Raw genomic sequence first — 27,179 nt, 5'->3', positions numbered from 1 at the left:
TTTTTATTTCATTGAGTGTTGTTTATTAGAAATTCTGACTTCTAAATATAAACGTAGAAATATTTATGCCCCACATCACCCTGATGACGATTCCATTGTCCTTTGTACCTTCTGTAAGGTGTTGTTATAGGTGACGCAACACCATACAACAGATTGTTTTGTACCGAGGATAGCCTGAATTTATGTATTTCAAGGTGCTCTCAAATGTGATGATGAGGGAAAACGAAACACTCTAAAATATAAGAATTGCCTAGAATGGCACACTTTGGCCAACTGGAGAAGCTGGGATTGATTGATCTCAGGTTCTCTGGTTTCACAGTGCCTAATTCATCCTCTAAATGGGCAGCTCTTACCAATAAAAGGTTAATGCACTGTGTTTTATTCTTTGAGCAGCTAAATAAATACATGGTGTAAATAAATGTATCATGTATGAAATCATGCTGACACCTGAAGTGTTTCTAGAAAAAATAATATTAATTACAGAAAGCAAATCCACCCGAGTGACTTACAGCACTCACCTATTATTACCCAGTAATAAGCCAGCCGGACAGTGGAGAAGAATAAAAACAATTAGTTTTATTAGGCCATAAGCTCCCATATGAGAGGGCCCTGTTCGACCTCACCCCTAAGAGTGCGCCGAGAAGGACTGACTCCCGTCATTACAGTAACACATTATAATGCGAAAAAGCAGAGTACGGCACGCCCATTTGTGGAAAAGTACTGAACCCCTGAGATGGTGAACAATGGTCTCATACAGTAGGCATCTGCACCTGGGATTGCAACATTCCCCTATCAGCCCCCAAGGACACGGAGCCAGGCTTGAGCATCTCCAGCACATGAGAACAGAGTGATAAGGAGTTTCGCTGGTAGTTTCAGTCTCAGTGGGCCGAGAAGCAAAAACTGCTGACATGTGGAATATTCCTATTCCTACGGGAGGGGGAATGAGCAAGTGCAACTCGCACGAATAGGGAAATGCATCAAAATGGTGGCACACAGGCTAAGCTAAGAACACTGAAATAATGTCACACCCATAAATGAATAACTAACAGAAGAATATAAACGTAAATGCATAAATGAATATATCAGTAGTTAGACACATTCTGCTAACTCATAAGCATAATGTATACAGTGGGCGGGGCATGGATAAATGAAACCTATCAGACTCTCCTTTTAGCAGACTGTGGCTAACTTTATTAACTAAAAGGAGAGCCTTTACATCAGATGCTAAGGGCCAGCAGAATCATGTTAATCAAGAACATCATCATCGATAAGCATCAGCCAGCGGGGATCATAAAGCTCAAGATCATTGGAAACAGGGAATTGTGTTGACCGTTTCTTAGGAACTCGTATGTTACTGGCACACATAGAGCAGCAAGGAGGAAGGCAGTACACGCAAAGGCAACATGTCAGAAGGACGCCAACTACTCCTACTAAACCCATCAGTATTTTCCAACCCCAGGAGGAGAAAACACCCCACAACCATGTCTGCAAGGACCAGGTACCTGTGTCCTGGTGGAGTTCGGCTGCCAACCTATGGAGTTTCTGTACAGCTAAATTACCCGTTGGGGCGGAGTCAGGGATATACACACAGCTAGAGGTCCCGATGACGCGACAAGCTCCACCCCTATCTGCAAGGATGACGTCAAGCACCATCCGATTTTGGATCGTGAATAATCTCATAGCCTGCATCTCAAGAGACATATTTGCTGCAATGTCAGCCTCCGTAGTCACCACCTTTTCCATCACCCTCGACAGACGCCTAATGGCTCTACTATTAAAGATAGGACCCCAGAATGGTAACAAACCCTTTGAGAAGTCTGGGAATTGTTGCCCAGAAGTGTCAGTCTGATCGACGTCCTCCACCTGGAGGTCCCTCCTTTTGCGCAGTCCTTCCATAACGGCAAACCTTCGGTGAGTTTTATGATAATCTGAAGGTGCCACATAAACAGGTGGGAGTAAATACGCCAAGTAACATGTTCCACCCCAACCCTCAGGCAACCACAAATACCCATTATCTCCACATACAAAATAGATATTCGGGGGGTAACCATTGAAGGTCTGAGGGGCAGGCAAATCGAGGCAGTCACATTGCAAAGGCTGTCACCCACTTTAATCGGACCTCTACCCTGAATACAGAAGTAAGGTGAGGGCCCTACTGTCGCTAGGGGTACCAGAGAATGACTAGTACTATTTGCTGCGGGGGGATGTCTGTATGCTAGGGAAGAGTTCAACTGTAGAAAACTCTCTCGCACTTTGTCAGTGTCATTAGGCATCGTGAATCGTTCTATCTTTTTCGAACAGGTCTCGAGGATTTTTTGGTCAAAACGTCCATCAGTATACAACCGTCCAAGGGATGAAGGGGGCAGAGGGCGTACTCGCATTGTCAGTGTTGACCCACTACCAGGGAGTCGTGGGGACAGAGAATCAGGCTGCTGAAAGAACTTTACCATGCCTATCAGGGTATACCAGCCCACACAGCTAATCACAGGAGTCAATTGAAGTGCCAGTAACCTGTCCTTCTTATATGCAGCAGAAGGAAGCAACCCGCATACCCAGCAGTCTGTCACATTATACACAGCATGTGCATGATGCAAAGTTTTTATGAAAACATTATCACGATAGCCCTTTCTCATACATTGTTCACCGTAGTCAACAGTGATCATATTATGCTCTGGCAAAGTAGAGGGAGTAGGAACCAGCTTGTGGACAGGGTAAGCTTCATCCAGAAAGAACAATATTCCAAGGATTATCAAAAATATAATAATGAACACCACAATAGCCACAATTTTTCCTTTTCGCGGCAGAGCATGCCATGGGGAATCGGGTTCAGATCTGCGAGGAGCAGCAAAGGGCTGTTTCTCCTCAGGGATAGGACGGCCAAAGGGATACATGTCTCCTAATGAACGGACCAAGTGACACCCTAAAAGTTCAAAACACTAGGGGCTCTACTAAAAAGTTCCAGACACTCCAAAACCGGCCAGAGGGGTGCTTCGCCCTTCAAAGGGCTCTTCTCCCTATGTCCGTTAAAGCCTCATAGGCAGGCTTTTCAGTCTCGCAAACCCTAATCCCTCGACGGAGTCGCACAACTGCAGCAACTCAGGAGCACTGAACTTGGGCTCACACACAACTCTAGCGTCCCGCTCAGCAGTGTCTCAAGAGTGCACCAGGGCTCTTTCAACAGTCCATCCCTATCGCTAGGCTAACCTGTTCAAAATAGTCCACTTCTAATCCCTATCTCAGCCCTTCTTCCAGTGCTCAGTTCTTTCGCCTCTCTTTTCTGGGCCGCAAGTTATAACGAGTGCTCCCTCGCACTTCAGGATCTGTGAACAGAATTGGTAAATCACTTTCAAAAGGGGTGGCTTCCGTTGTTTGTGCGCTGCGACCAAAAGAAGCCTCGCTACTTGTACTCAGGGCTGGCCTCCGCGCGCTCTCGTTGTGTTCCCCCTCTGTCAGTAAGGCATCAGAGAAGGGGATATATCTTGGCACACACTCGGTCTCGTGATCTGCAACGCCACCTCGGATCCACGCATCATAAGGTAGAAGTAGGGGAACTTTCTTCACATGGGAGGCGTGCGTCCACGCCTTCCGACCCTCCACTCGAAGTGCGGTGCGGGTGGTGAGGAGCACCAACTTTGGTTCGGACCATCTAGGCTCCAGACAGAACTTCCGCTGGTATTTCTTCACCACGACCAAGTCCCCTGGGTGGATGTCGTGACCCGGCCCCTCAGGCAACGGCTTCAGTGTGTCTGCTACCTGCTGATGAATAGAACGAAGATCTTTAGTCAAAGCGTACAGATAATCTGTCAACAAAGGATATTCAATCTCTGAGAAACATTTGGGTCTAGGAACACCCCACACATTGGCGGGACTGCCAAATATAACCTCATGGGGAGAAACTCCTGTCTTAGAATTCACTGTTACTCTTGTGGAGAGCAAGGCAAGGGGAAGCGCGTCTGGCCAACGCAGCCCTGTACTCTCCTGTATCTTGGCCATTTTTAACTTCAATGTACCATTAAATCTTTCAACCAAACCCGCCGCCTGTGGATGTTGGGCTGCGTGGAATTTTTGAGAGATTTGTAATCCCTTACAGATCTGTTTCATCAGTTCAGCATTGAAGGACGTGCCGTTATTGCTCCAGATCACCCTGGGTAAACCATACCTACTAAAATACTCCTTGATCAACATCTTAGCTGTCGATATGGCTGTACAGTCCTTTGTTGGAAAAGCCTCCACCCACCTACTGAATGAGCATACCACCACAAGGACGTATTTAAGGTTATTCACCCTTTCCATTTCAATGTAATCCATCTGGATCACTTCAAAAGGGTAGGATGGAGGTGCGAAATTGCCTACAGGGACGGGTGTTCCCTTCCCAGGATTATGTCTTAAGCAAACCATGCACTGCTGTACCAAATGTGTCGCCACCCTGGAAATGTTCTTATTACTCCACACTGGATCTAATAATTTACATATCCCTTTTGTACTTATATGAGCTGGTCCATGTGCCATTGTCACTACTGGGAGAACGTATGCATTCGGGAGCAACCATCGTCGTTTGTCTGACACATCCGTCCAACACTCATCCGAGTCCAACCGCCCCCCTCCATCCTTCCATTGTTTCAACTCCTCCTCAGTTGCTTTTTCTTGTATGTTCCGCACACTCTGTACAGTGTCTGCAAACATGTTAACATCTGGTACCCATCTAGCTGGTCCTGCCACGAACATTCGTGGAAGTTTTGTCCTAGCAGTTTCTTTAGCTGTTTGGTCTACAAATGCATTCCCTCGTCCTACATCATCCACCACTGCCTTGTGTGCACTACACTTAATCACTGCCAATCGTTTGGGGAGTGTCAAAGCTGTCAACAGTCGTAATATCAAGTGGCCATTTTGAATTTTCTGTCCATGTGATGTCAAAAATCCCCTCTCCGCCCACAGTCTCCCATAACTATGAGCCACGCCAAAAGCGTATTGGCTGTCAGTGTAAATGTTCACATCCAATCCTTCACTTAATTCACACGCTCGCATCAATGCTATTATCTCTGCAGCTTGAGCTGAATTGTACGGGACTCTAGAAGTCTCTACCACTGTTTTTAAAGTCGTGACTGCGTATGCTGCCGTTGTGGTACCATCTGCTAATTTAAAACAGGACCCATCAACATACAGCTCCCCATCGGGATCATCAAGGGGCTTATCTGTCAAATCTATTCTTCCCTTCGTTTCCTCCTCTGTCCGAAACAGGCAATCATGGACCTCATCGTCTTTCTCATCTGAAGGGAGGGGTAATAGCGTGGCTGGGTTCAGGGTGGCACATCTTTTTATCGTTACATGTGGTGCAAATAATGTCATCTCATAACCCGTTAGACGAGCACTAGTTAAATGCTGCGTCTGTGTCCTGTTTAGCAAAATGTCCACGGCATGTGGTACCATTACTGTGAGGGGTGAGCCCAGTACGAGCCCTGCCGATTGTCTTATCGAGACCGCAGCAGCCGCTGTAGCCCTTAGACAGCTCGGCAGTGTTCTTGCCACGTTGCCAAGCATAGCAGAGAAGTAAGCACAAGGTCTCTGTTTCCCGCCAAAACTCTGAGTTAGGACAGACAGCGCGCAACCTTCCGCCTCGTGTACGTAAAGTACAAAGGGCTTCTGCTAATCGGGTGTTCCCAAGACAGGTGCAGAACATAAAGCAGTTTTTAATGACTCAAACGCTTCCTGACATGCTGGAGTCCAAGGTAGGGGTTCGCGCACTTCTTTAGTAGTCAGATACAGAAGGGGTTTTGTTAGTAAAGCATAATTAGCTATCCACTGACGACAGTACGATGTTATGCCCAAAAATGCGCGCACCTCTCGCTGCGTGTTAGGTATAGCCATGTTAGTTATCGCCTTGATGCGCTCAGGCGTCAGCCTTCTCCCCTCATTCGATAGGAGATGACCGAGGTAGGTAACCTCCTGTCGACAGTATTGGAATTTAGGAAGAGACACCTTGTGTCCCTTACGGGCCAAATGATGCAACAATTTAACAGTAGACTCACGGCATCCGTCCTCTGTATCTGAGGCGATGAGAATATCATCTACATACTGCAACAAGACGTTCCCCTGTGGGAGCTCCAAATCATCCAACCGTGCTTTCAAAGCTTGACTGTAAATACTGGGACTTTCCGTATAACCTTGAGGAATTCTACAAAATCTAAAGCTGCGGCCAGCCAATGAGAATCCGAAGAGATAACGGCTATTTGGATGCACAGGGATACTAAAGAAAGCATTCTTAAGATCCAGTACAGAAAAATACTTAGCTGTGGAAGGTATCATGGTCAAAATAGTGGTGATATCGGAGACCACCGGATACTGAGGCTCAACCACCTTGTTAATGTGCCGTAAATCAATCACAAAACGATAGACATCAGGTGTACCCTCGCCTGCATCACCTGAGGGTCTCTTAAGTATCGGAAGGATGGGGCTATTGCAACTGTTAGAATCTGTTTCTTCTACTACCCCAGACCGGATCAAGTCCTGTATTATTTACAGCAGAGCCCTCTCCCCATCCCTAGATATTTTATACTGGGGTATCCGAGGCAACTTCGCTCCCACCTTAACTTTTATGGACACTGGGTCAATGTCCATCTTCCCCACATCAGTATCGCTGCTGGCCCACAGACTCCCAGGAACACCCTCCAACTCAACCGGGAGGGGCTCATCTTTCGAGAAGCACTGCTGCGCACGCGCAACAGAAGGTCCCAACGTGAGGTACACACCATCTGGAGAACAGTAAATTGTAGCATTCAATCTTTTCAACAGGTCCAAACCCAATAAATTCTCACCACAATTCGATGTTAAAAGAAAAGGAGAGTCAACATTGAAAGGACCAATCGTAAGTGCAAGAGGCTTAGAGATGGGGCTAACCACTGGGGTACCGGAGAATCCCACAGAAATGTTAGTCTTGCCAGACAGAGCCGCCCCGGGGACCTGGGAATGTGCCACAGAACTTTTCGTAGCACCTGTATCCACTAAAAATTTCTGAGGGGATCCCGACAAGTCTGCCGTTACATAAGGCCCACGTTGATCAACATCCACAGAAACAGGTCCCTCGCTCTGCCCTACGCTGTCCTAGTTATAAGAAAATCCTGTCAGGTCATCCATAGCATATGCATCGTTATAGTACTGCCGATCTCCGTAATCGTCACCCTCCTTTTGAAAGTGCTGCCTGTCTCTTCCCCCGTCGAAGTAATTCCCACCTGGTCTCCTGCCTTCTTCAGACTGCCTATTATCTTTATTCGCATCTCCCCGTCCCCGTCCCCTGCCCTGTCCAGCAGTGGACCGGAGCAGTGGACAGTCTTTCCATCAGTGCCCCTCCTGTTTGCAGTTGGCGCACTGGTTCTGGCCCAAACGCTTTCTTTTCTCTCCCCGTCCGTAGCTACCTTCTCCTCGACCAGCCGCCATGGGCGGGGCTCCATGTCCTTGCTGCAATAACACCTTTGTCTTCAAATCCTTCGCCTTCTTTTCTTGCCTGTCCTTATTCTCATTTTCCCTATGCTCATAATACTGAGCCATACTCAGAATCCCAGAGGGAGTGGATGTCGTCCATGTACTCTCTGACGCTTGCAATCGAGTTGATATCTCTGGCAACAGATTCGTTACGAATCTGTTAACAAAAAGTCGCAACCCGCCATCTTGAGATATATCCTGCCCGCTAAAATCCATGAACGTTTCCTCAAAACGGGTAAAGAAATCTGAAACTGCCTCATCCTTTTTCTGCCTGCAGGCCGCCAACTTGTCCCAATCTACCTTTTTAGGTGGGATGAGTGAATGCATATACTTTATTATTCGCCCCGGCAGCGCTAGTATCTCAGCCTTCGGTTTTTCTCCTGGCTTCCGCTCCTTATCCCAATCTTTGAACTCTTTCCAAGTACCACCCAGCTCTTCTACATGATCTGAACCCTTCACCTGTCTCCACACATACACGGGAACCAATAATCCAAAAAACAATTCAATATCTGCTAAGGTCATGACCGTCGAGGAAGCTGCCTCTGTTAATTCCTTGTAATAAGCCATTGGATTTTTTCTCGAGTCAGGCAACTGAGCCTTCAAAGCTAATACCTCGCTCCTTTTCCAGGGCGTGTACACCCACTGTTCCTGAAAATGAGCGTCGATACGAGCTCGGGTCACAACCTGTGTTGTAGGGTCTCTTATCTCGGGTACCTCAGGGTGAAATATAGGGTGCACTTTCCGCATCGGGTGTACCCCAGGGTAATGGGGTTCCCCCGCCTCTGGCAACTCGTTTCTATATTCTAACAGGAACCTCAGACTACGGAACACATCCCTTATTCCAGTGTTGGCCCTATAGGCATTATTCTTGAATTGCTAGCGCCTCCCCGCCATATCCCTGTTCCCACAACGCTATCAATGTCGTCGACATATGCCACAAAGCATGTTGCTGCATCAGAGGCTCATAGTCTTTCATGGTAGACCAATGTCTTCCAATGAATAAATGTTATTTCTGGCCCATTGGCAAGCTTGGTTGGCTACCATTGTCTTCTCATCCAACCCAACAGCCGAACGTGTAAGTAACTTCCGTACCTGAGTAAACAGTCCACCTCCCGCTCCTCTAGTGGGGGTCAGTAGCGCGCTCTGAGGGGTAGCACTGGCTGAAACAGCGGGAATAGCAGAATCAGTAGAGAACACCGGGGAGAGCACAGCGGGTGCAATTGGGCTTGCCGCGGAGAAAGAGAGCAGGGGTGTAGTGACAGAGGGGGGAGTTCGTTCAGCCACGGAGGAAGCAGGTGCACCGGACAAGGGAGGGGCACCCATTTGAGGAACTGAAACCGCCGCCGAGGAGGTGGAATCCACCAACACGGGATACAAAGACTGCGGGGCATATGGGGGAGGGGGTCGGGCGTTCAAAATGTCCTCCATTTCATCCTGTTCATCTTCTCTCACCACATAGCTCTTATTATCCAATAGCCTAAAACGTCTATCTGCGCGTTCAATTCGCTGTTCATTCTCTTTCTTAGTGTGTTCCCTAGCTTTCTGCGCCATCGTCTGTGCCGCTCTCTTTTGAATCACTTTCTCCTCCCTCATTTGCCGTTCTCGTACCTCCTTCTGCCACATCCGCAAAGAATCGAACATACTCTGGCGACTGCGCCTAGCAAACAATCTATCTTGTAAATAATCTAACTTTGCCCCATCAAAAGAGCCAAGCAAAGGCCACTGCAAATCCACATTATCTTTGGTATATTTATGCCACAGAGTAGAAAACAAAATCGGGGGCAAGCCATGCTTAACGTACATGTCGAAATTGGGAGAGCCCTCCACCAGGGCAGGTTGGCTCTCAGCCAATCTAACGTCTGAGACATCACCACAGCACCCTAAACACCGTAATTTACTGAAACACGGCATCCTGTTCTCACACAACCACACACTAGCAGAAAAACCCACACCTGCACTCTTGCTCACTTACCGGTAGATCACACACACAACTTCAGTACACACTACACACACTACCTCAAATCCGTACCAAAACACGTGTTACACAATGGGACAAGGCCCGTCGACCAAGTCCTGGGGAACCTGGATCCTACCGCAGACCGAACAGCGCACACCCGCTATTCCGAGACTGGGGAAACATCCGTCTCCCGGGCAACACTACAGATCGGCATGCGCTACACCACGTGGGACTCAGTGCTCATCCCCGCAAACCACCACCCTAGGTGTTCGGGTGAGCCCCGAGATCCCTCCGTGGCAAGCCACCCGCCGCCTACAGATTTATCCAGTCGGATGACCACACAACGACGTTTACCCAATCTCCGCCAAGTCTGTCAGAGCGCCACTTGCACTCTGAGTTCCCCGGAGCACACTAGCCCCAGGAGCACGCCGGCTCCTCCAATCGCCAGAGACGCACCGGTCCCTCGGAGCACTCCGGCTCTTCCAAGCAACAGTCGGACCACTCACCTTCTATGCGCGGTACCAACTTCTACCGTTCTCCACCTCCGGCTGCCTGGATCAACACGGTCAGCTCCAAAGTTCCGCCTTCTGGACTCCGGCGTAGGATCATGGACCGGGACCTCGTCCGATCAGCAGGGCGGGGCAGCGCTGCGAGAACCAAGCTCGGCATCAAGTGGGTACCCGGGCCCACCGTGCCGACCAGAGGTTCCCCGGCCTTCTGCTACCCCCTTACGGGTGAGAAAGGTCCTAATCGCGGAGTCCCTGTTCGGGCGCCATCTGATAAGCGTGGCTCAAATCCACCCGAGTGACTTACAGCACTCACCTATTATTACCCAGTAATAAGCCAGCCGGACAGTGGAGAAGAATAAAAACAATTAGTTTTATTAGGCCATAAGCTCCCATATGAGAGGGCCCTGTTCGACCTCACCCCTAAGAGTGCGCCGAGAAGGACTGACTCCCGTCATTACAGTAACACATTATAATGCGAAAAAGCAGAGTACGGCACGCCCATTTGTGGAAAAGTACTGAACCCCTGAGATGGTGAACAATGGTCTCATACAGTAGGCATCTGCACCTGGGATTGCAACATTCCCCTATCAGCCCCCAAGGACACGGAGCCAGGCTTGAGCATCTCCAGCACATGAGAACAGAGTGATAAGGAGTTTCGCTGGTAGTTTCAGTCACAGTGGGCCGAGAAGCAAAAACTGCTGACATGTGGAATATTCCTATTCCTACGGGAGGGGGAATGAGCAAGTGCAACTCGCACGAATAGGGAAATGCATCAAAATGGTGGCACACAGGCTAAGCTAAGAACACTGAAATAATGTCACACGCATAAATGAATAACTAACAGAAGAATATAAACGTAAATGCATAAATGAATATATCAGTAGTTAGACACATTCTGCTAACTCATAAGCATAATGTATACAGTGGGCGGGGCATGGATAAATGAAACCTATCAAGACCAGTACTCTTTGTTAACGTGTTGAAAATTAGTACGTTTTGGTGAACATTATCTGCGCCATCTTGCCTCTTCCCCTGATGCCACACTTTTGTCATGCGCACCCGCCATTTTAAGATGCCCCGATCAGAACGAACCCTTTTGCATGCCGCTGGCCCCTGACATAGCCCTTCGCCTTCACTAAGCCTGCACGCTGACCACCCCCCTGCTTGCACCTGCCTTGAATCATAAACCCCTCTTCGGCGCTGCTCTGCCCCAGGCCCTCATCCTGTTCCCAGCGCGACACCTCCCTTCTTCCCTTTCATGATCCCCGGCCCTTAGATGCAAACCCCCTTTTCCCCGTGTGCCCGTTTGTCTTCCCCGTTCCCAGGCCGACACCCAGCTCTGCCGATACTATCCCTTGCCCCTCCCCGTACAATAGAAAGCTTCCCTCCTCAAAGGACCCCCGAGTTGATCAAAGCCCCCACCCCATGAGATCCGATCGAACCCCGCATTCCATGAATTGGCGGAATATCCAGCTGCGCGATAGTCATCACCTGCTGTGACCAGGGTGGGGATTTCTACTGTAGATATGTGTGGGAACAGGCCCGAAGGGGGATTCCGGGAATGTCTTTCCGTACATCAAAGCTTTATCATATGTATGTAAACTGTAATAAAAACCACAAACACTGTATATAAGGGGCCAGGCCCCAAAACGTAAGTTAGAGCACCTCAGAACGATACCTGCTGCCCGTTTTGCTGTGTTCTCCTCCGGAGAGAATAAAAACCTTGTTTCCTGCTTTCCAGTCTCCAGCGCCTGCCTCTTCATTGATTAAATAACTAGAGGGTCACAGAGGCAATACCGCCGGGCAAATATCGATTGTCCCCGACCCGACTCAGGTTTCAACAATTGGCGTCCCAAGCGTGGGGCCCATCAGCGACTCGTGGATCCAGTGGGAGAGGTCCCGACGACAGAGTGAACGACTGCAACGATCGGGAGAGCTCTTGCCCAATAGACCCTCGTCTGGCAGCCGATCATCCGAACTTCACTAGTTCCGAACAGACCTCTCTCGAGTGATCTACGGTCCTGACTGGGGACCATTAGGAGTGCCGTGAGAAATACGAGAAAAAGAGGACGATCGGGCGCTGGATTCGGAAGACAAGAAACTGTCCACATGGTCCGGGTAAGGTCGTGTAATCACGACAAGGTGCGAAATGATTGCTTGATTGTTTGATTGCTTGATTATTTATAAAATACTAGTATTACTCTTTGTTTGACCTAATTGGAGATTCACTGTCTGCACACGGAGAAACAGTAGGCTCCTTCTCTTTTGCAAACGGTGAAGGATAGGTAACGTAACCGTCGCGCCTATCTTTCTCCCCCACTGACTCTATTATTTCTCAACGGTTTTTGGGAGACTCCCCACTCCCTCACTGATTAACTGGGTTCTTTAACCCCGAACTACTGTTCACAGATTGTCTTCTGGAGATTCTCTGTCTGCAAACCGGAAACAACAGCTTCCTCTTTGCGGTTAGTGAAAGGGTAGAGGACGCAGACTTTTGCGCCCTACTTACTCTCCCCATTGTCCTTTTTCTATCCTATTTATTTATTTAATTGCTTGATTGTTCCGCGTTCTTGGTTACTCTTTTTTTTAATTTTTGTTCATGAGGTATTCACTGCCTGCAAACAACGTAGAATAGGAATATTCTGTCTAGTCTTTGCACCTAGTGATAAGATAGGCACTGCTGACTTATTAGTCCCTCGTTACGAGCCGTCATGTCTGTCTTCTCCCCATTGATTGATAATTGGTTCAGCCCGGACCGTGTATTAGAGGTGGACCATATAGCTCCACTAGAAGGCACCCCTAATAAGGACATGTTCATAAACTATGGATTAGTTACCATAGCCTATAATAAATTGTGGCACAGGTATACCAAAGAAAGTCAAGACAAACAGTGGCCACTGGCAGGATCCTTTGACCTTGATAAAATAGAAACGTTAGAAATAGCCCTTCGAAATAATAAGACAACGCCTATTATGCTCGACAGTCTCGGTATGTGGCGCAGAGAGGCTATGCAACGACAGAGAAAAGACGAGGACAAACCAAGTAGAGAAATATACCGACAGGACAACCCCAGGACACCGCTACCCACAACTTATCCCCCGACACTATGCAAAAGACGACCAGACTTAGGGCCAGACCAATGCGCTTTTTGTAGATATGTCGGACACTGGAAAGCCCAATGCCCGACTCTACTGAGCGTGAGTAAAGGCAAAGGGCCGACAGGAACGACAGACCGGCAGTACGAGAAAAAGCGCGAGACAAAGAAGAACCCGACTTACATAGACAGACCAGATAGAACCACCACGTTTGATTATGCCCGATGGCACAGATTTCGCCAGGACAATTTCAGCGGCATGCTCAAGTTCTCCTAGGTCGGGCAACGTCAAGACGGGAACCCAGCCTCGTTTTAAATTCACAGACGGAAAGAGATAATTATGACCAATAACTGTTTTATATTCGTCTTGGGTCTTTGTATGTCGTACTTGTACTGTCCCCCGTCTGAGTTTGTGTGTATGTAATGTACGAATCTGCGTCATCCCTCTACACGTGTTTCTGTGTTACTCAACCTCTGTTAGCAGAAACTTAGCATAAAAGCAACCTGGAAAGAAAGAAATGGTAAAACAAAATCCGTAGACCATTGATGAACTTGAACTTTTAATTTAACTCAACAAACAAGAAATAATAACGGTAAACTGTAGAAAATGAAAGTCAAACAGAACATTCGCGCCCCCCCATTCTGGAACCTTCCAAAGTAGGGCAGGGTTACGGCTACGCCCAACCAGCGACAACCCATATAAGGCGGGCCCCGCTGCCAACTCTTGGTCAGGAAATCTTAACGTATGGGGGAGCCGGAGGAGAGGCAGGAGCCAGCAGCCTGGGCAGTTGTAGGTAGTCCCGCCACATGTCTCCTCAGCCAGCCGCAACGGGCCTGGATAGACTTAAGTAGTCCCGCCACATGTCCAGAGAAGAACGAGGCACCTCTTTCTTTTCCCTTCCGTAACAGCCGCAGCAGCTCTGGACGGCGGGATGTCCTGCACGTACCTCCACAACAATTTGTCCAAGTTGGGCTGGGAGGGAGAGGCGACGCGGACGAGCCTCTCCCACCTCCACCGATAGGAGGTCTCCCAGCCCCCGGCCCGACGCCGAACACCCCCAGTCAGGCGATGGTGCCAATACTTCCACAGCACCGAACACACCATGGTGGCACCCCAGTACTTGCGCAGCACCGAACGTGCAATGGTGGCCATATTTTCGGAACACCGAACCTGCAATGACTGCACTGATACTCGTGCCGCGCCGAATGCGCGCCACAGGTGGCCATACTCCCACAGCACTGAGCACAAAACTTGGGGAACACCGGATGTGGAGAGACCTTCATGCGGGGCGATGAAAAAGAGCAGCATGGAGTGCACCGGGAGAAGGAGACGGCGCGAACGAGTCTCCCTCGCCCCCCTGGTGGGGGCATCACAGCTGCACCCCAGCTGAACGTCCCGCTTTCACACAACAGGGACCTCTTCCTTTCACTCCGAAGGATCTCTCCCACTCTTGCAAACTCGACGAGAGTGGCCCCTGTAGGGCCTCAAAATGGCGTCTGGGTCCGCTGGAAGGCGGGCCCCGGCCACTAGAGTAACTTTGACCAGCAATATAACTCAAACATTTGCCCACTGGGGCACGAGCCCCCATCTCCGACAGCATCTCCGCAGCCTTGAAGATCCTACAAAGGTCCCCGGCGGAACCTTCGGCCTCTGCAGGTTTCCGGTAAGGGACGGCTGCCTTGATCGCCAACGAAATAAACGTGACATTGCCACTCCCTCTGTTAGCATGAATTCTAGAACTGCCGAAAAGGACTCTGGTCCAACTGCCAGTAATGGGAAACTTTTCCCCCTGATGCTGCTTCCGGACTGAGCCGGCCCCGCTCAAGATGGCGCTGGTATCAATCGGAACTTACGAACACCTCGTGGTGTTCCTTCGCACTAATATAAACTTGATGTTCTGAGACTTTATATGATCCTTTGTACACTTGGCTAGAAAAGACAAGGAGAGCTCACTCGACGAACAGTATGAAAGGATCCCGTTACAAATGTTGATTACAAATGTACAATGTATTATATTTTTTATAGCTGATGTATAACCTCATCTACGATGCACACATACGGTATACATATAGGAAATCTGATTGCAACTATTATGATTATGCTTCTAAATTATGAAAATAAATGCCCCCCGAACCCCCAGCCAATTAATAGACGTTTTAGTTTCTTACAAATGAATGAATAAAACTTTCCGATGTTTTTATTGCTGCAAACGACACCCCCCACTGTACGCACTTTAGCCATTGCCACGACCGGCCAAATACGACCGCACCCTCATAATCCACGTGCTGAAATGATTTTGCAAAATAAAGTTTTTTTGAAACTATGGACGGGTATTGCATGCTTTATTTAAAAAAAATGTGGGATCGGTGGGAAAGTTCTTTTCTATGCACCCTACTCTGCTCTCTCTTTAAGGTTAAAAGAAGATGGTTGCCCAGCCCTGGAGGACGGATCGGATCGACAACACGACACTCCGCCTTCAAAGTACGCGACTGACCCATGAACTCTCGCGTAGAGGAAGACCTCGACTTCCAAGGATGGGTAAAACGAACGGTGTAAATGAGGGAACGTAAAAGGAGGGTGAAATGAAACGGTGTAAATGTTATAAAGTACAACGTTCCAAGGTATCAGGGAACGGAGCTGACCCAAGAACCGAAGAACCTTAGAACGCCACAGCGTTGAAAGAGGTTTAAGGATCCCGATAGTGAGATACATCCTTTTGACTAGATACCTCGTACTAGGCACCTCTGGTTTCCTTTTTACGTTTTCCCCGCACACGACCTATAAGGGCACACTGCCCCCCTCCCCTCCCGACCCCAGAAACCATACCCCCGGGGCCCTGCCCCGAGGAGGAAAGACGAGTAAGAGGTAAGTAAAGGACTTATGAATCCATGTATCTGAATATGCGCGAATGCTGTCTCCCCCACCCCCTTTTTCTTCCCTCTGCAGGTTACATCAGAGATTACAGCTGAGGTGTGGCGAAGATCCGAAGCCTTGCCATGTCTAATACACGAAGCAGACTAGCGCCGCAAGGTGGTGCCTAAGCACGCCTGCAAACTACTCACGTATCGAACAAACCCGAAAAATTAGCACAACCTGATAAAAAGTGATCACCCTTAAACCAGACCGGACGAATGAACCCATGTCACGTATGATGCGAAACTATGAGAGAATGTGTGTGTGTGACTGAGGCGTTGACCCAACTGGTCGAAGGACCGAGAATGCGAGAAAGTGCGACAAAATGGTACCTCCTTTCTTCTTTCCTTTTTCTCAAGGCACGTCCCCTCTACCCTGTCTAATGCTCAAACTGCATGATTACAAGATTCTAACGCAGACCCGTGAATGCCCTTTACTGTGTAATGCACTAAATAGCCTTTCTTGAATACACTGCCACCCTCTCTGTTGCACGTGTACTATTTAGCCTGCCGTTGCGCTCTCTCTCTCTCTCTCTCTCTCTCTCTCTCCTCTCTCTCTCTCTCTCTCTCTCTCTCTCTCTCTCTCTCTCTCTCTCTCTCTCTCTCTCTCTCTCTCTCTCTCTCTCTCTCTCTCTCTCTCTCTCTCTCTCTCTCCTCTATTTTTGCACTCCCACACTTCCGAGTGATTAGCCCCGAAATTGGCAGACTGCCACCCCTAGCACACCACCTAATTGGCTTCAAATACCGCCAGTATTTGCACAAAAAAACTTGTCTTTATTACAATCACCCTGAGACCGCGTCATTACCTCTCCTTTTCCGCTAGAAGTCAATGAACCGAGGTTGGGCCGTAAGGGAAAGGACAGGTAAGACGACAGAGGTTCCCTAATCTGGCCCGTAATAAGGGAACTACTTGTCAACGGCTCCTATGGTATAAGAAAGGACCTCAGAATACGCGACCCTCCCCACCCCGAATTGTCGCAATACCCAAACAGGAAAAATGATCACCCCTGTTACATCCCCTGTATCAGCCGCCCAAAAACTGGAGTTATGAAACTACCCCTCATTTCCGGTTGTGAGAGATGGGTCGATTTATGCCCTTACCACAAGTTTCCTATGTCCCTGGTTGTTTCCCATAAAACCCCTGTCCTTTCTAATTAAGTAATCGGGCTGTAAAAGGTTACGTAGGATCCAGAATGATGTTTTACAAGGTTAACAGACTAGTCCAAGGTAAAGAAATCATCGAAATGAACCCCGTAGTAGTTGAAAAGCAGGATGCATCGATAGAAAAGAAATGTTTAGCCATGTTCGTCTCTCAGCAAAATGCCTGTTTAGTACCATGTTGGCAACTCACAGTACCCTTTGTAAATGTAAAACTCTAGAGAACGGCATATCTCTGCCAGGCTCGTCTCACGAGGGTGGGTCACCATCAGATGAACTGTCGTGACGATAATAAATAATTGAGAAGGAAAGTCATAGTAAATCCAACAGGCCCGTCATCGGTCATTTATATGTTAATTGTGAACCCTAATATAACGGACATTTTTCGTTTCTGCCTGGAGCTGGGAGAGAAATAGACTTTTGTGACTACCTTCCTCTGCAAATTCTCTAAAAAACTGTCTTTCCAAACTCCTTTAAGGGTACGGCTGTTGGAGGAGAGAAGGACCGGATGTGGGAGCACGAGGCCTGACTGCAGACTAAGGAACACCTGCGACATCAGCCAAGGCGAGACCACGACAGAAAAGAGCTGCAGGACGAGGCACTGTTTTCGACAACATGAGAAGAAAGGGCCGACCTGACGCCCCTGCTCGATGTCCAGTGTTTGCCGACAAGTCCCCGCTCTCTGAATTCAGTCACACTCCCGCCTATCTGAAGTCTCTCGTTCCCCTAGTTTGTTCCTAATTTGGCCTTGCTCCATCCCCCTTTTTCTCCGACCTACCCTATGGACTGTTTTGTACGCTCTTCTTCCATCTGAACTTTCTGACAATCACCTCAAAGGACACAGGGCGAAAGGGACCTTTCCGACCAGAAACGCGAGGAAAAGGTCGTGCCCTGCAACGCAGAACTTAGAATAGAGCTGGACCCGTAGCTCCATCGCCGGTGCTCCACAGCGCCAACGAAAGACCACAAAGAATAATGAGAACTCGTTAACTTCGAACATTTGACATCCTCAATCACCGTTTCTGCTATGCCTCATTTCTCTCCCAGCCGCCATTGTATTGATCCTGCTCCAATCCGAATCTGATATATGTAATAACCTACCAGTTCACGTTATGAAATGTACTTGCTGCTCTCGCTACAGAACCGTTTTTTTGTATTACATTCCTATGACTTTCCTGCTGAACAAGTTTATCAAAGTTTATCCAATAGGTCCACCTCCTAAAAACTAGAAATCTCAAAATGTATTGTTTACAACTCTTTCATCTAGGGTTCCTACCGTTTTCTTTCTCATGCCCACCGCAATAGAACCAAGTAGAAAATGAACCAGCAAGATGTCTTGAATATGTTAAAGGGAGGACTGTTGAAAATTAGTACGTTTTGGTGAACATTATCTGCGCCATCTTGCCTCTTCCCCTGATGCCACACTTTTGTCGTGCGCACCCGCCATTTTAAGATGCCCCGATCAGAACGAACCCTTTTGCATGCCGCTGGCCCCTGACATAGCCCTTCGCCTTCACTAAGCCTGCACGCTGACCACCCCCCTGCTTGCACCTGCCTTGAATCATAAACCCCTCTTCGGCGCTGCTCTGCCCCAGGCCCTCATCCTGTTCCCAGCGCGACACCTCCCTTCTTCCCTTTCATGATCCCCGGCCCTTAGATGCAAACCCCCTTTTCCCCGTGTGCCCGTTTGTCTTCCCCGTTCCCAGGCCGACACCCAGCTCTGCCGATACTATCCCTTGCCCCTCCCCGTACAATAGAAAGCGTCCCTCCTCAAAGGACCCCCGAGTTGATCAAAGCCCCCACCCCATGAGATCCGATCGAACCCCGCATTCCATGAATTGGCGGAATATCCAGCTGCGCGATAGTCATCACCTGCTGTGACCAGGGTGGGGATTTCTACTGTAGATATATGTGGGAACAGGCCCGAAGGGGGATTCCGGGAATGTCTTTCCGTACATCAAAGCTTTATCATATGTATGTAAACTGTAATAAAAACCACAAACACTGTATATAAGGGGCCAGGCCCCAAAACGTAAGTTAGAGCACCTCAGAACGATACCTGCTGCCCGTTTTGCTGTGTTCTCCTCCGGAGAGAATAAAAACCTTGTTTCCTGCTTTCCAGTCTCCAGCGCCTGCCTCTTCATTGATTAAATAACTAGAGGGTCACAGAGGCAATACCGCCGGGCAAATATCGATTGTCCCCGACCCGACTCAGGTTTCAACAAACGCTGATATCACCGGTTTCCTGTGACTTACTTAACAAAGAGACATATTTCAGGAGAGGCTCACCACCTCATTGAAGGCAATTACGAGTGTCAGCAAAACAAAGGTATGTAAAAGGCCACAGAGGTACCAGTGTTCACTGAGACTCAAATGAAGTGCAGACTTAGCTGCAGACTTGTATCCAGCGCTTACACTGTCCAAGCTTTTTGCATTTTTCATTACCCCCTGAGGGTGAGAGCAGCAGTGCAAGTGTGCGAATCCTCAACACCTTGTGGGGTGGTGTGTAACTGCTCTGGGAGGGGCATGCTACCAAAGGGTTTTCAAATTGTCTAATCTTGCAGCCAAAAGTTTGAAAACACTTCAGCATGCAGTCCCTCCCTGAGCACTTTCATAGCACTCCACCTCATCTTCCCTCTCAGTTCACATGCAAACAGACCAAAGTGCAGTGATTGTTAGCACTCCCCCTGCTGCGCAAAATAAAGTGAGGTCAAAACAAAGGTAATGGGTACAGGCTGTACGAAAGCTCAGCTGGTTTTTGGCTCGATGTTTGTAAGAAATTGCCGTATTAGCTGCAGGATGAGAGGCCTGCACAAGTAGAAGTGCAACCACCAGAAAAGAATACCGGACCTCTGTCCAAGTGTCCCAGTGTAGGCGTTTTAAAAGTTCTATTATGTGTGTGTCGACTCCGGCATCTGTCATCAAAATCCACAGCCCGGCCTGTCCACAAGGTCAAAAGCACTGGATAAGTCCATAAAGACCAGATGTAGACACCACACCTGGCCCTTGTATAGGTCCCGATGACCAGAAGCAAGTTGACTGACTGGCCAATCGTGCCCCTCCATTGGCAGAAGCCATATTGTACCTCATACAGCAGCCCTTTATCATCCGCCCAGTCCCCTATCTTTTGGAGAATTCCCTGCCCTAGATCTTTACAGAAGAATCCCAAAGATAGATCAGAGGGTAACATGCGTGGTTTCCCCTATCACCCTTCTTGTAAACAGGGACAATGGTGGAACACCTTCAAGAGTTTGGGAGTCACGCATGGGAAATGGCTTGGAACAAGTTTGTCAGTAGGGAGGCCCAAAATTGTATGTTATGTTTAAAAACATCTATAGGAACCCCATCCGGGCCCAGGGCTTCCTGGGCACCCAGTTTAAAATAGCAACTGTTACCTCTGACACATCAATGTGAGGCATATTTAAAACTGCAGCCATCCCACGGTTAACAGTATAGTTTGCCCCATTAGGAGGATTGCTTGGAAGTTCGAAATCAGCAGAACTAAAAATCGTAGAGTAGTGGAGCACCCACTCCTCAGGCGAAAACATGGCAAGATGTTTTAGGGTTACCATCAGCTGCAAAAATAAGGGTGATTGATGACATCCCAAATGCTTTTGAGTCTCTCAATTTAGCTGCGAGCTGCAGATCTTTCCAAGCCAACTCTTTGATTTACTTTCTTCTTGCCTCAAGGGTCAGCCTATATGCCCGCCTTGCATACCTGAATGCCGACTCTAACGTTGCACTTATTTAATTAACATTGGAAGTATTGTCTACAGGTCACAAAGAATAAATGAGTGCTTAGTTCACTGAGCTTTAATGAAACAGGTCTGCTGAGTTCCAATAAAGAGACAGAGCAAATAAGAGACATAGGTAAAACAATGCCTTCTATTTATGTGTTGTTTTTTAAACAGATAACAAGAAGGCATTGTCATTTGCAATGCCAATAGCGTAAACTCTCACAAATGCGAGTCCTATTGCATTGCCCGTGCTTTAAAAATTAAAAAAGTGTTAGGAGAGAGTGTGTCTTAAAATAGAGCTCGGAGGCAATAATTAAAGCGTACCGAGGAACAACACATTTAACAGGGGGTGTTGCCATTGTAAGGTTACAAAATGAGACTAGGTGGTACTAAGGAGGGACCACTAAGCATATTGGCCAATGAACAGCCACAGTTTACAGTGGACAATAACACAAGCCAATGAAAAATATAGGCAGAGAGTGGGTGGAACTTCAAGTCCCTACCTGAATACAGCATGCCTCGCAGAGCAGCGCATGCGTTGCCCAGGCTCGACCTAAAAAGTGGTGAGATTAATAATTATTTTCATATCTAGTTGTCTATCTGAATATGCAGGATTTTCAACATTTATAAAGTAGACAGCAGCCCCTTGGCCATTAAAATCAAATATACGTAGGGAAAAATGTACATTTCATAGGTCCTCAAAACTCTTTGCTAATGAGTTATCCCCACTTATGGTTTTAGGATGTGAACAGTACCTGGGTCCCTAGAGAAAAAGATGGTAACACTGCCTGTGTACACTGACCTATAGCACCGCCTCCGTTAACGTCACGTGGCACAGATCTGTTGATAATGACCTAGCCTCGCCAGAGGCAAACAATGCTGCAAGACAGGTTGGTTTACCGAGCACCTAACCAGGGCCCTGCTGTGAGTGATAAGATGCTGTGATTGCTGCACAAGTGTCTGCCCGCTTTACCTAGGAGCTCAGTGAATATAATACCAAGGTTCACCATAAGGCATTAGCCAATGTCAAACCATGGTATTCGAGAAGTTTTCACTTCTGCACGCTTCCATTGTTCCGTCAGGTGCCAGTGCTTAGTTTTTGTAAAACAAATTATAAGTGGCAGGGCCCAAGTCAGGGGGCCACTTCCGCTTGCACCACCCATTGCCACTGTCAGTGCTGCCAGTTATAGTATAGGCACAACTAATAACCGTCCACTCCTAAATGTCTGAAAATTCAGACAATTCCAGGCTCCCAAAGCAAAAGGAATCTCTGTGGCAGCAGGTATTAGTCATTCATAGTGTATATTTAATAAATAAGTAGTTGTTGTTCTGCTTGTACTTAAATGAAATAAACTGTCATAAGTACTGCCAATTAAGTGCTGGTGCCGAGCACTGGAAACCACTGGCTCAAATTAAGCACTGCTAGGGGTGTAGCTACCATTAGTGCAGCCTGTTCAATGCATCCGGGGAATAGAGGTGAGAGGGGGCCCAGTTTGCCCTGCACCAGTTGATGCTATTTCAAAGGCTTTATGTTCAGATTTGTTTTTTGTCAAAATCTTTTTATTGAGTTTACAAGAATATACAACATGTGTAGCTCGTCCAGACTCAATTTGCATACCAAGATCATCGGTGAGCTAAAGACAATATACAGTTTGATCACAAGCTCCTTGCATGACTTGAATACTAAACTAGTCACAGAAAGTTCCAGTAACATAATGCCTTACTGGGGCACATTACATGTCTCATATTGCTTCTGCGCTCTACAAAGTGAGCTAACAAATTAAACATAACTTTAAAATAACCAAACATTTCTGTGGAGCCATATGCGCTTATTCGTGAAGTGAGCGAGAAGAGCGAAGGGGGAGCGCCATCAAGCGCCCCGCAACCCTTGCCCGCCCCCACCAACGGGGAGCTCTGTCTATCATGTCAGGAAGAGATGGAGGGCTCGCAGCCTAGGCCCACATGCAAACAGTGGTAATCCCTCCGACAGGTAGCTCACCAAGGGACTCCAGACATAATCGAAGCTCTTGCGGAAGTCTTCAATGACATCCATCATCCGCTTGAGGGCTAGGGCCCGCCACAAATTGGTGTGCCATTGGGTTAGAGAGGGGGCTTCAGGTTTTTGACATGTATCCGCTATAGCCATTTGTGCCGCCCCTAGGTATAGCTACATAATCGAGCGGTCTCCCTGTGTTTGGCGTTTTAAGGCTGGGGTCACGTATCCCCAAAAATGTGTGTTCAAGGGAAGCAAAGATTGGGTACCCCAGAATCTGCTTGATTTGGGAAAGGATCTCCTTCCAAAAGGGTTAAATAGAGGGGCAGGCTCACCAAATGTGACGGAAGTCCCCCTTGAGCCCACATCCCGCCAGCATCTGTCAGAAGCGTTTAGGAAGAAGGAATGTAGTTTCTGAGGATGGAGATACAATTCATACATTATTTTGTAATGGGCTTCCCTCAAGAACAAAGACTGGCTATATTTGGTGGTTTCCTTGTAAAGGGACCCCAACTGTTTCTCTCATAGAGAAGCCTGTAGCATGTCATCCCAGAACATTCTGTGGCGCGGAGCTTGACGTGGGCCAAGTGCGAGAAGGAGGGAGTAATTGTAATTGTAATTGTAATTGTAACGATATTTATTAAGCGCGGTTGCTGCCCGTAGGCGTCCAAGCGCTGGGTTGAGGCAAGGAAGTGATGGAGCGAGATAGAAAACAAAATTTTGTTTAATCTCGTGAAGTCATATTTCCATAACATGAATAATAATATTAATGATTTGTGATATGTCGTGCTAATACAACTTAGATTAAACTTTACACATGGGGGGACTAACATGTGTGCTCATAAACGTGCATAATTGTTGCATCTTTTTGTTCGTGCAAAATAATAAAATAAATTATTGTTTTCGTTTTTGTCATTACTAACTGCTGCAAACTTAAAAGAAGCATGTGCTTGTTTTGCTTTTCCTTGTCTGTGTAATGTCATTTCTACTATTCTAGGTGCATATGAGTCTCATGGAATAACGGAGACTGGTAGATATAAACGCTGCTTTATTTGTTTGCATTTGCTAGGTAACATTTTGATTAATCGGGTGGGTTAATTAATTAGTGAACCAAGGGGTGAATACAGAATCTACATTATTTCTTACATTAATACTTTTCTTGTGTTTGTTTTATATTAGAAATCATAAGTTGCCTGCTTTTGGGCCTAGTCACTTGAGTCGCAGAAAAGAGCTGACTTGTAATTCTGCAAAAGTCACGAGACGCCCATTCTGAAATAAATTATTCGTCAAAAGCTGCGTTCACAAAGCAAAAACTAATGTGCTGTCATCATTCTGTCGGACATGGCCAAGGTCGAAAAAGAACATTTTGTCAGTCCTTAACTTGGCATCCGCGGAAGTTAACTGAAAGTCAATGGACGCTGCGAGAATGACTTTATACATTTGTTGCAAACTCAGGAAGCTTCTGGTTTCACGTGGAAGGGACAATGGTCTCTAAGAAATGTGATTTAATGGAAGTTTTTGGAAAGTGGGTGACATGTCACTTGTCACTCTCAGCCAATGGGACGTCGAAGATTTCTGAAAACTTTCCTTTGCTTAGTACAGTTAGCGTAGAAAGGTATAAAAAGTCATGCCCCTAGGGATGGGCTGACTGCTGCTTTCTGACTTTCCGATGAGGGTGAAGTGCTGTCGGACTATGCGTGGAGCACGTAAGAATCCTCAAAGAACTTTACTTTAATTTCTATCTATTTAGCTCAGTTAGGGAATTAGGTTTTAGAAATGCTAAACTTTAAATATTCACTTTGATTTTGATTTACTTGCTTAAATCGTATTTTCTCATATTTCTTTACAATCATGCTTGCTTTATTGCTAATAAAATTCATTTATAAAACTATCAACTTATATACCATAATTTAGTAAATAAAATCTTACTTTTGACAAACAAGCTGGTCTTGGTTATTCAGAAGTGTAGGTTACTATTAGCTAGATCACGTCGCCAATGGTGGTCGTTTAAATGGTTAAGTTTTAATCTAATGACAATATTCTTTCCGCAGATGTATAAATATGTATATAGTTTGTAGATAATGTGTATATAGATTTATTCTGACCACCTGATTCAGTAGGCCCAAAATATGTCAGGTTTATAAATGGGTCCATATTTAGTATAGAATTTTGTTTATAGGTTATGAAGTTAGGTAGCGTTGTTTATGATATATTTTCTATAGGCCGCTGGATCAATTCTCTGGTAGCAGAAATTGATGGTTGCTAAGGGTAACCAAGGTAATATGTTGGTTGCTAAGGGTTACTAAAGTGTTATGGTATGGAAATAGGATCGATGTTTTAACACATGTTGAGTTCGTTTTTCGTGCTATCTGTAAGCTATACCGGTATAGATTGTGTGGCGAGAAATTAGTCACGCAACCCATCTGTTCTGTTTGTAGTGATATCGCCGAGTATCACAAGAGGTATCGCCGTGTACCATAGTGTTGTCGCCGAGCAGCACAGTTTTAGGGCTAGGTCTGAATCTTGTAAAGTGAGGGTTTTCTAAGAAATTAAAGCAGCATGAGAATAGGGACAAAGCGCCTTCCATAAAACTCACTGTGATAAAAGTATTAGTTATATCCGAGCTTGAGTGAAGGGTAAATTAGCGTCGTTACATGATTATCTATAAACAGGTTAGAGTCCTGTACGGGTACATGTTTCATATCTAAAAACAGGTGAGAGCCCTGTACGGATAACGTCGTTATTTTGCTAACGGTGCATGATCTCTATAAACAGGTGAGAGTCCTGTACGGATTTCATGTGTGTTTGAAATTAGGGAATTTTCAGTGTGAAAGTGCGAGTTTGAATTGTATTTTATGCTCAAGTGGAACTCTTAGAACTTTCACTTCGCGGTGGGTTCAGAGCAAAGCGAGTTCATAATTATACGTGTTAGAAGGGTGGGGTAAGGTTACTCTACTGACAATTGAATATTATCCTTAGTGTGAATAGCGCCGTCTATTCCGAAGTGTGGATACTTGAATGTATGTAAACTATCCTAAATAGTGAAACGAACAGATGTTGTCTTTATAGTCATAGTTAAGAATTAATTTACACTGAAAAGTGTTCTTAAAATGGCGCTGTGAAAAGATTTTGTGAAGGAGGGGTAAGCGCCAGGAGTGAGAAACGAGAAACCGCAGCTGCTGTGTACGTCACAGAGCCGCGCTGGGATTGGGTGACCTACGTCACAAGCTATATTCTGATTGGCTCTTGAGTCTCTGACGGCCTGTGAGCTGATTGGTCCTTCGGAAAAACTCTAAATTTATTGGTTGAGCAGAAAAGTGACGTAGCTCAACTGTCATTGGCTTGTTGGTGTGTTTCGCGCACGGATTGGTTGTTTTTCGGAACATCCCGGAAATATTTTACGAACGATTTTGTGAATTAATTTTAACTCTTAAAAATGAGTTATCATTTTAAACATGTTGAGAAAAAGCCAACATTATTTCAGAAGTTTAAGAATTTATTTTCACCTGACAAGAAAATCGAAACGCGAGGTGGTAAACTACTTCATAAGTATAAAACACCTGCAGCGTATATGGAAGGTGAATATGGATATCATACTGTCTTATGGTTCGATAGTTGGAAACGTTATACTAAAAACGACGGTGTTTTAACTTGGCCTGATGATGGTTCATTTAATGTAAAAGTCTTAAGAAATTTACGAGAGAAAATGAATGCTCTCGTTCCAAAACCGAGACCAACTCAATTTGAAGCTTTAGTTGAGTGGGAAGACGAGATGTATCAGTTACAAAGAGAAGCTAGTGGAATTAAAAGACCTTCTAAAAATCCATCTTGGAAAAGAGAAACTCATGAAGATAGATTGCGAATGTGGAGACAGGGAAACATGAGTGAAGGATTGTATTTAATTCATGAAATGGTAATGGGTTCTCCTACAGGGAAATCTATGGAAAGTGAATCTGAGGATGCAGTTATGGAAGAAATATATACAACTGCTAGAAAGAATCAGCCTTTGAGACCTCCTAGATCATGGTCTACTCCGGTGGTTTCTACTGAAACTTCACCGAGTGCACCTCCAATTAGTGAAGCTCCTAAACTTTATCCAAATAATTGTGAAATCATTGAAACTCCTAGAAGACCAGAATTCGAGAATGCTCGAAATGAAGGTAGACATTTTACAATGGCACCAAGAGCAAGGGAACCTCCAAAAGATTATACAAGAGAGGCAAGAAATGTTGAAGATGTTGATTATAATGAATATATAAGATCTAAAGAAGAATTAATAAAAAGAATGACAAAAGGCATGGAAGCTGTGACAGTTCCAGTAACAATTGGTCCTGTTCAGCCT

The sequence above is a fragment of the Lissotriton helveticus genome, chromosome 11 (assembly GCF_964261635.1).
Source record: "Lissotriton helveticus chromosome 11, aLisHel1.1, whole genome shotgun sequence".
NCBI classification, from domain to species: Eukaryota; Metazoa; Chordata; class Amphibia; order Caudata; family Salamandridae; genus Lissotriton; species Lissotriton helveticus.
Note: the sequence above shows the minus strand (reverse complement) of the source record.